This window comes from Rhinopithecus bieti, unplaced genomic scaffold (genome assembly GCF_001698545.2).
Source record: "Rhinopithecus bieti isolate Rb0 unplaced genomic scaffold, ASM169854v2 scaffold_6568, whole genome shotgun sequence".
Lineage (NCBI taxonomy): Eukaryota > Metazoa > Chordata > Mammalia > Primates > Cercopithecidae > Rhinopithecus > Rhinopithecus bieti.
Genome location: NW_016805114.1, coordinates 95,315 through 104,824, shown reverse-complemented (window position 1 = coordinate 104,824; position 9,510 = coordinate 95,315). Strand labels below are relative to the sequence as shown.

General features: G+C 44.2%; 1 long non-coding RNA gene across 3 annotated transcripts in view; it reads right to left on the bottom strand.

Annotated features, from left to right (window-relative positions):
- LOC108529097 (uncharacterized) overlaps window positions 1–9,510 on the bottom strand; it is a 129,480-nt gene that overhangs the window by 62,093 nt on the left and 57,877 nt on the right. For all 3 annotated transcript variants that reach the window (XR_001885400.1, XR_001885401.1, XR_001885399.1), the window contains exon 4: window positions 7,473–7,625. This is a non-coding gene — a long non-coding RNA (uncharacterized LOC108529097). The remainder of the gene's footprint in view (window positions 1–7,472; window positions 7,626–9,510) is intronic.

The following is a 9,510-nucleotide window of genomic DNA, read 5'->3' as shown; positions in this document are numbered from 1 at the left end:
AAAGCTTTCAGTCTTTCCCTCTTGACTATATTATTAGCTGTAGGTTTTTAATAAATGCCCCATATATCGTGCTGAGAAAATGATCTTCTAATTAAACATTATTAATTGTTTTGAGTTGCTTTTCTGGACAGATGGACTAACAGAAAGTGTCTACTGCACCATTTTCACTGATGTCACTTTTGTCACTTGTTTTTGAATTTGTAGAAACATTCATCCTTCTTCAAAATCTGCCTGACACAACAGTCATACATGAAAAAGCAAATTTGTTACAGTTAGTTACATAGGCAATGAGCAGGGCAGTAAAGGGCTCTCCCCCAACCAATAGGAATGTCACCTGATGGTTCAGCAATCATCACATTGTCCCCCTAAAAATGATAATTTGGTAGCATGGGAGAGGCAATCTCCTGATGGTCCACATGTTAATATTAAAAGTGTGAATTGAATGCAGGCCCCAGGGAGAAGCAGCTTCTTGGGCATGCATATTAAGAGACAAAATGGCGAAATATGACATTCCAGGTGCATGCCACCAGGAAAAAGGAAAAAAGCCTCAGATGGGCATGTGTATACCTCCTTGAACACGCTGCACAGTGCTCAATTCCAAACGGTAAGGAGAGTACTGTGCATGCGGAAAGCTCACCCTAAAGGAAGAATCATGGGAAAGAGGTGAGCCTATAAGGTCCCAGGATCAAGGTTAAAAGGTCTTTTTGTTCTCTTGGCCATTCAGGCACCCACTTGGATCTCTTCTGTACGTTCTTTCTTTCCTTTCTTTCCTGTTCTAAAGCCTGTTAAATAAACTTCCAATCCTGCTCTGAATTTTGCCTCAGTCTCTTTTTCTGCTTTATGCCTTTCAGTTGAGTTTTTTCTTCTGAGGAGGCAAGGACTGAAGTTCCTCTGGACCCATATGGACATGCCATCTGTTACTCGGGGTAACTTGGTTCTCTGCCACCACTAACAAAGTGAGATCATGGGTAATGCTACCTCCAACAGACAAGCACTTTTAAAATGTGGATTGATTTTCAATCCTTTTCACTCCTTTTGGTTCCCATCCCTTTATGTGTAACAACTACACTAAGAAAGTAAATAAATAAAAAATTTTAAAAAAGGAATGACCTAGCACAGTCGCTTAAGGCTGTAATCCAGCACATTGGGGAGTCAAGACTGGCTGATCACATGAAGTCAGGAGTTTGAGACCAGCCTGGTTCACATGGTGAAACGCCGTCTCTACTAAAAATACAAAAATTAGCCGAACATGGTGGAGCCCACCTGTAGTCTCAGCTGCTCAGGCGGTGAGACAAGAGAATCCCTTCAACCTGGGAGACAGAGGATGCAGTGAGCTGAGATCGTGCCACCGCACTCCAGGCTGGGTGACAGAGCAAGACTCCATCTAAAAAAAAAAAACCAAAAAACAACTCTACTAGAAGATGTGAAACTTTAGGTCCTTTCAGTCTCTAGACAGCTAGATGCCCTTGAGACTATCAGAAAACATACTGGCTCCTGCTTTATCACACCTGGAACAGGCCTGTCTTTGGTGTTCTCATACTGCTGCAACAAAGGACCATGATACGGTAATACTTCCTGAAAGCCTGCTAACTCTTGCTCCAAGGGACAGGACATAACACACACACCTATCCCCGCCACACACAGCATCTAATGTCTCAGGAAATGCCTGAAGAATATGTAATGCATGGAAACATGCTGTGTTCTGGTGTTAAATGTTGAGACCATGAGATGAAACTGAGTAATCTCGATAGGAACTGAACATAGGGACTATGAGGATCATGCCACGTGGAGCATATAGGGCAGGGAGTAATGACTGCTATCTGATCCTTACTCTATGGCTCATGCCGAATTGTTGACTACAAACAACACATGAGGCTAGAACATGAAGAACTCTCTGGTTGTCCAAGAGGGGAACCAGATCAAAGATCACCAGGATTTGTAAACTGTTTGCCAAAGATCTTCTCCAAGTTTCAGATATATTTTTCCTTATTGTACCTTTATCCACCCAATTTATCACCTGAAGGAGACAATTTAATGCCATGGAACTTGCTGGACCTGTAACAGTGTGATGTAAATCATACCCAGATAGACTCAGCAAGGAGTATATTTTAATTTCTGAAAGAACAAGATTCCTGAGGAGCATGGGTGGTTTAGGCCTCATTTGTTTTCAGGTGGAAAGAAAATAGCAAAAATTCAACAGTAAGACCAGGTTGCACCAAATTGGACGAATCTCCTGGTGGCCATGTTTGGTGGCGCCTTTGTCTCTGGGTGGCATTTTTTCAGGCAGAAAAGGCGGGAGAAGAAGGCTCCTAGACAGAGCTTCCATGAAAACGTGTAGCACTACTGCCACCGTGAGGAAATCGTTTAAACACAGAATCCGCCATTACAGTGTCCTTCCCTGGAAGCCTCACTGTGGGGGAAGATCTGATCTATGGCGAGGTGGAAGAGGATTGGGATCCAGGCTACGTCTTCTTGGCTTCTCCTCTAAGGTCTTAAGAGAGGCCTGGACATTGGTGGTATCTTGGTGTAGAACCTGGAGAGTGAGGGGCTTGGATTGAAGCAGCAGTTGCCGGGCAGTCCTGGCACAGGAAGTTCAGGGGCAGGGCTTCCGTTCCCCCACTTGTGGGCAGGACAGCAGGAACCTACCCAAACACACATGCAGGCTCTTGTGGGCATCTGTTTCTGCCCCTTGGAGCAAGAGTTGGCAGGCTTTCACATGCTGGCATCTTGCTACGGGTCTTTGGGTCTCTGGTAGCATCAGTACCGCGCACAAGGAGCATGGTTTTACCAAGGGACAGTCACACTATTTACTTTCCTTCACTCTCCACGTTCTATACTAAGGCACTGCCAATGTCCAGTCTTTGTGTGTGTGTGTGTGTGTGTGTGTGTGTGTGTGTGTGTGTGTGAGAGAGAGAGAGACGGAGTCTCGCTGTGTGGCCCAGGCTAGAGTGCAATGGCGAGATCTCGGCTCACTGCAACCTCCCCTTCCTAGGTTCAAGCGATTCTCAGCTTCCTGAGTAGCTGGGATTACAGGCACCTGCCACCACACCCGGCTAATTTTTGTATTTTTAGTAGATACGGGGTTTTACCATGCTGGCCAGGCTGGTCTCGAACTCCCGATCTCAGGCAATCTGCCCGCCTCAGCCTCCCAAAGTGTGGTCTTAGAGGAGAAGGCAAGGATGAGTAGCATGGAGCTCAACTCTCTTCCCCCTCCCCACAGGCCAGACCTTCCCCAACAGGTGGAAGGATTGTCCTCAGGGGAAGGACATTGACATGGCTTAGGCATAAGGCGTAGGGCGTTGTTAAACTAAATCCTCACGGTGGCAGTAGTGCTCTAGATGTGTCAACAGGTGTCTTGGAGTCCTCTTCTCCTGCCCTTCTTGTCTGAAAAAACACGACCCAGAGACAAAGGTACAAGGAAACATTGCTTCCTTGCTTTTTGTCCAGTTTGGAGTCATCAGGTCTTACTATGGCACTTTTGCTTTTGTTTTCCATCTGAAATCAAACCAAGGCCTAAACCACCCACCCTCATCAGAAATCTTATTTGTTCAGAAATTTAAAATCCTCTTGACCTAGTCTATATGATTATGATTTACCTCAGATTTATAGGTCCAGTACTTTCCATGGCATCAAACTGTCTCCCTCGGGGGATAAATTTGGGGATGAAGGCACAAGCATAAAATTGCTTGAGTCTCCCAGACCACCAGGATTTACAAATCCTGGTGGTCTCTGTTCTGGCCCCCCTTCCAGACAACCAGGGAGTTCTTCATGTTTTAGCTCATGTGCTGCATTGTAAGCAACAATTTGGCATAGAGGAGGGACCAGATAGCTGTCATTACTGCATGCCATATATGCTCCACATGGCATGATACTCATACTACATATGTTCAATTCCTATCAAGGTTATTCAAAGTTTCATCTCCTGGTCTCGTCATTTAACATAAAAACTCGGCATGTTCCCATTACACTACATATTCTTCAAGTATTTCCTGAGACTTCATAGTGTATGTCTGTTTGTGTGTGTGTGCGTGTGTATTTTATAATTTGTCTTTTAGATATAAGTCTTACAGTATTGTCCCACTAGTTAATTAAAGAATAATGCTTGACAAAGATTGAGAACAATCAATGTACTGATAAAGATGAAAAGCACTACAATTTGTCAAGTCAATAAATAAATAAATTTGGATTTTTCCATGCATACACACACACACACACACACACACACACACACACTTTAGTTTTTTCTTTTTTGAGACCAAAACTCTGTCACCCAGGCTGGAGTGAAATGGCTCATAGTAACCTCCAGGTTCAAGTGATTCTCCTGCCTCAGCCTCCTGAGTAGCTGGGGTTACAAGTGCACGCCACCAGGCCTGGTTACCTGTTTTTGTATTTTTTTTTTTGAAACAGAGTCTCTCTCTGTTGCCCAAGCTGGAGTGCAGTGGTGTGATCTCTGCTCACTGCAACCTCTGCCTCCCGGGTTCAAGTGATTCTCCTTCCTCAGCTTCCTGAGTAGCTGGGACTAAAAGCGCATGCCACTCACCTGGCTCATTTTTGTGTTTTTAGTACAGACAGGGTTTCACTGTGTTAACCAAGATGGTCTTGATCTCCTGACTTCGTGATGCGCCCACCTAGGCCTCCCAAAGTACTGGGATTACAGGCATGAGCCACCGTGACCAGCCCGAATTGTTTTGTATTTTTAGTAGACACAGATTTCGACATGTTTGCCAGGCTGTTCTCGAACTCCTCCCTGCAAGTGATCCAATCACCTTGGCCTCCCAAAGTGCTGGGATTACAGGTGTGAGCTACCATGCCCGGCTATACATACATTCCTAATTTCATGTAAATAACAAATCTGTATTGAAATTAGATCACACTCTACATTGTGGTTTGGAGCAGATCAAGTGTATATTTTAACAAAGCTTTCAGGAGGATGAATTCATTTGAATATCATAAATGGTAAGCGTTGTTTTCAACATTGCAAGCCTTCAGTGTAAATGAAGGTAAATCTGAAAAATATACACTCAGAAACATTCCTTTAGAAATATAGACACTATTCATTTTTTGTTTAAATTTTTACAGATGTATCACAATGCGCATATTGGTTCTCTAGAATACATACATGACTATATGTTTGGTTTAAGGTTATGACATGTTAGAAGTAGAGTAAAATACACTGGGCGCGGTGGCTCACGCCTGTAATCCTAGCACTTTGGGAGGCCGAGGCGGGCAGATCACGAGGTCAGGAGATCGAGACCATCCTGGCTAACACGGTGAAACCCCATCTCTACTAAAAATGCAAAAAATTAGCCGGGCATGGAGATGGGCACCTGTAGTCCCAGCTACTCAGAAGGCTGAGGCAGGAGAATGGTGTGAACCCGGGAAATGGAGCTTGCAGTGAGCTGAGATTGTGCCACTGCACTCCAGCCTGGGCGACAGAGGGAGACTCTGTCCCTCCCCTCACCCCCTCCCCCCCCAAAAAAAGAAGTAGAGTAAAATACACTTTACTTTGCTATTTATCTTATGGTGTGGTAGGTTCAATCCTCAAGGTTCAACAATTTGCTTTTCTCCCTAAATCAGAGGCAGGGAATGGCTGTTTATGAGGACACAGAGAATGCAATTAAGATTTTGTGAGAGCTAAAGGGACTACCTGGTGCAGATGAATGACATGTATCCAACCTAAATGGGAATGATAGGCTCATTGCCCCACCGCACTATCTTCCATTTCAGAAGAAACCGTTCAACCTCCTTGTCACTACCACTGTGATTCAGCTAGGTGTGATTTCCTTTCCAGGCTTCCATCCACTGCCCAGGCACATAGTCTCTATTAAACATAGTTAGCAAGGAGTGAATAAAAGATCACCTAGCCTAAAGAATTCTAGGTTTGGGGACACCAGCATTTCTACCTTCATATATGAGACACTGTCCCACAGGTAGGTCTGTATTCTTCCGAGAAAATGGTCAGGTCAAACTATTCCTCCATAGGAGGTAGTTTAGCAGATGTCTAACTCTACTTTACGTGAAATACTCTGGGGAAGTAAGATATCAAGGGTCATGGAGAAATGCTTCCCAGAGAGTCTCCAAGACACTTGTGCATGCCAACAGCATCTACGTATGCAGATCATCACTCAATTAGACACAGTGAAAGATGTCAAAAAAGCCAGGCTACCCTAGAATGCCTTACCCTGGAATGCCTGCCTGAATCCTCAGAGGCCAGGAGAGGTCATACCTGAACAACCTCTTGAAGCACTGTAATGTCACAGTGCAGAACCAGACTAACATTAATTCCTTTCATTAAGAATTCAGATATAAGATAATAAACTTTGAGGAAGAATGTCATGAGGATCAAGTCACCCATACACTTTTAGTCACCCTTATTGATTCTTCAATTATGAGTCAGAGAGTATCTGGAGGTCTCCATACCAAAGGTTGGATGTCTTCATTAAGAAATAGATTTGAAGCTGCTAGAGAAAATACTAGCTTGGATGCAGTACATAATGATTTGCTCAGGCCTAAACAATGCCATACTTCTCAAGGACATGGAACAGGAAAGAGCCACCTATCTGCCCTCCTTGAGAGAACTGAGATGACATCGGGGTCCCATTATGACAAAAGACTTTCTCCTGAACTTATAAAGTCACAGAAGCTGCTGGCTTGTGCGCTCAGATAATTGCTTAGGCCTTCCATCACGTTCTTGGCCTTCATCCACTTTAGCAAATCGGCTCTCCTAAAAGATGATCTGGCCCTCATAGGCATGTTAATATATCCTCACTCCTCTACAGAGGTCCCTCTAGTTGTAGGCAATGGTGTTAAAAATTTTTGTGTATTGAGGACCATGTGAATGACACTGGCTTCAGATAGATGGTCCCTGGAACTGGCCTGTCCATTGCAATCTAACAATGCTGCTGTAAATGTCACAGCCCCATAACACAGGGACAGCCAGATTGCCTAAAACTCCCAACGGCATATTCATAACATAAATGCCCCAAGGGTCTGCACTTGGCTGTGTCATCTTCCGGTCTTGTCCCCACTATGAGGAAACTGAGGCCCTGTCCTCTGTTTCCTGTACTAGGACTTCCTGGAAGCAGTTGGCTTAGTCCTGGTCTCTCACTCAGCAGATACTTCACTAAGACTTTGCATTTGTCCATTGCTTCTGCCAGGCCTCAGAGAAAAGGGTAGGAATGTCAACTTGTCTTGGGCGACTTTTCCTTCCGCAACTGCTAGGGCTTACAGGGAGAAAACGTTCACGGCTTTGGATGCTATGAAACTATTTCCGCACGATGGCAGTGTTGTGCGAGAAAAGCCAGCTAATTTTGTTCCAGTCGCTCCTCTCCCGCCCATCACGTTTCAAAAAAAAGGCCAAGAAGAGACAAAGATACCAGAAACTATGGCTACCTAACATTTTGCTACATTTGCGTAAAGGTATTCCACTTTTGGCATTTATTGGATATTAAACTGAGGTGTAATCCACTCACCCTCATCGAGCATCTCCTCTTTTCAAGAATTCAGTTTCCGCTCAACCAAGTCTTCCCATTTCTACTCTTCTTCACTCAGCATTGTGTCTGCAGTGTTCTATTATGATACCAAATTGCCTTGTAGTATTGGGGACCAACCTCAGGGATCCATGTCTAAAGAGAAAGAAAAAAAATAAGATGCTGACATTTAAGGTCTTGGAGGAGAGCAAATCTAGGCACCAGGCCACGTGTTTCTTCTCCAGACTCCCTATCCAGGTTGCCTGGGAGTTTTACTCCATGTTCAGACCTACTCAGTAAGCCTTGTATGTTGAGAGGGAGGCCACTATTTAGAGGGGCTCTAACAGAGTCCAGATAACTCTCAAGCTTGACAGACACATACAACCCTACTTGAATGTACACAAATACAGGAATGACTATAAATGCTAATCAGATAGATCCCAGGATTTTGTTTTACGGTTTCATTATATAACATTGTAACACAAACATTTTCCTGGTTCATTAAACTGCAATGGCTTACAACTATGTCCTATGAGTTTGCTGTGTGTGTGCGTTACTGTTTATCAGTTAGGAATCAGTCCTATATTTTCACATTAGTAACAAAGAGGTGGGATTTGCAAAGAAGTTAAAAAGATGTGGTGATCAAGAGAAAAGCAATGCCATACAACTGTGTATTAAACACTGAAGGCTGGGCGCGGTGGCTCACGCCTGTAATCCCAGCACTTTGGGAGGCCGAGGCAGGTGGATCACTTGAGGTCAGGAGTTCGAGACCAGCCTGGCCAACATGGCGAAACCTCGCCTTTACTGAAAATATAAAAATTAGCTGGGCGTGGTGTCACATGCCTATAATCTCAGCTACTTGGGAGGCTGAAACAGTAGAATCGCTTGAAAAGACTTTCTCCTGAACTTATAAAGTCACAGAAGCTGCTGGCCTGTGCGCTCAGATAATTGCTTAGGCCTTTCATTACATTCTTGGCCTTCATCCACTTTCGCAAATCGGCTCTCCTAAAAGATGATCTGGCCCACATAGGCATGTCAATGTATCCTCACTGCTCTACAGTAGTCCCTCTAGCTATAGGCAGTGTTGTTTATAATTTTAGTGTATTGAGGGCCATGTGAGTGACATTGACTTTAGATAGATGACTCCTGGAATTGGCCTGTCATTGCCATCCAACACTGCTGCTATAAATGTCACAGCCCCACAACACAAGGACAACCAGGTTGCCTAAAGCTCCCAAGGGCATATTCATAACATAAACGCCCCAAGGGTCTGTATTGACTGTATCATTTTCTGGCCTTGTCCCCACTATGAGGACACTGAGCCCTGTCCTCTACTTCCTGTGCCAAAACTTCCTGGAAGCAGCTGGCTCAGTCCTGGTCCCTCATTCAGCAGATATTTCACGGAGACTTTGCATTTGTTCATTGTTTCTGCCAGGCCTCAGAGAAAAGGGTAGGAAGATCAAGTTGTGTCTCGGGCCTGTTCAGCTTCCACTGGCTTTTCCTTCCTCAACTGCCAGGGCTCACATGGAAGAAATGCTCAGGGCTTTGGACGCTATGAAGCTATTTCTGCATGATGGCAGTATGGTACGGGAAAAGCCAACTGACTTTGCTCTAGGTGCTATTCTCCCGCCCATCACATTTCAAAAAAAGGCCAAGAAGAGACAAAGCCACCAGAAACTAGAACTGCTGAGCAGTTTGCTCAATTTGTGTAAACTTATTCCACTCTTAGCATTTTGTTTTTGTTTTCCATTGGATATTAAACCGGGGTGTAATCCATTCACTCTCATCAAACATCTCCTCTTTTCAAGAACTCAGTATCCGCACAACCAATCTTCTCATTTCTACTCTTCTTCACTCAGCATTATATCTGCTGTGTTTTCTTATATCGAATTGTCTTGTAGTGTTGGGGCAGACCTCAGGAATCCATGCCTAAGGAAACAACAAAGAAGCAAACAAACAAATGTTGACACCTAAGGTCTTGGAGAAGAGCAAATCTAGGCACCAGGCCATGTGGTTCTTTTTTTTTTTTTTTTTTTTTTTT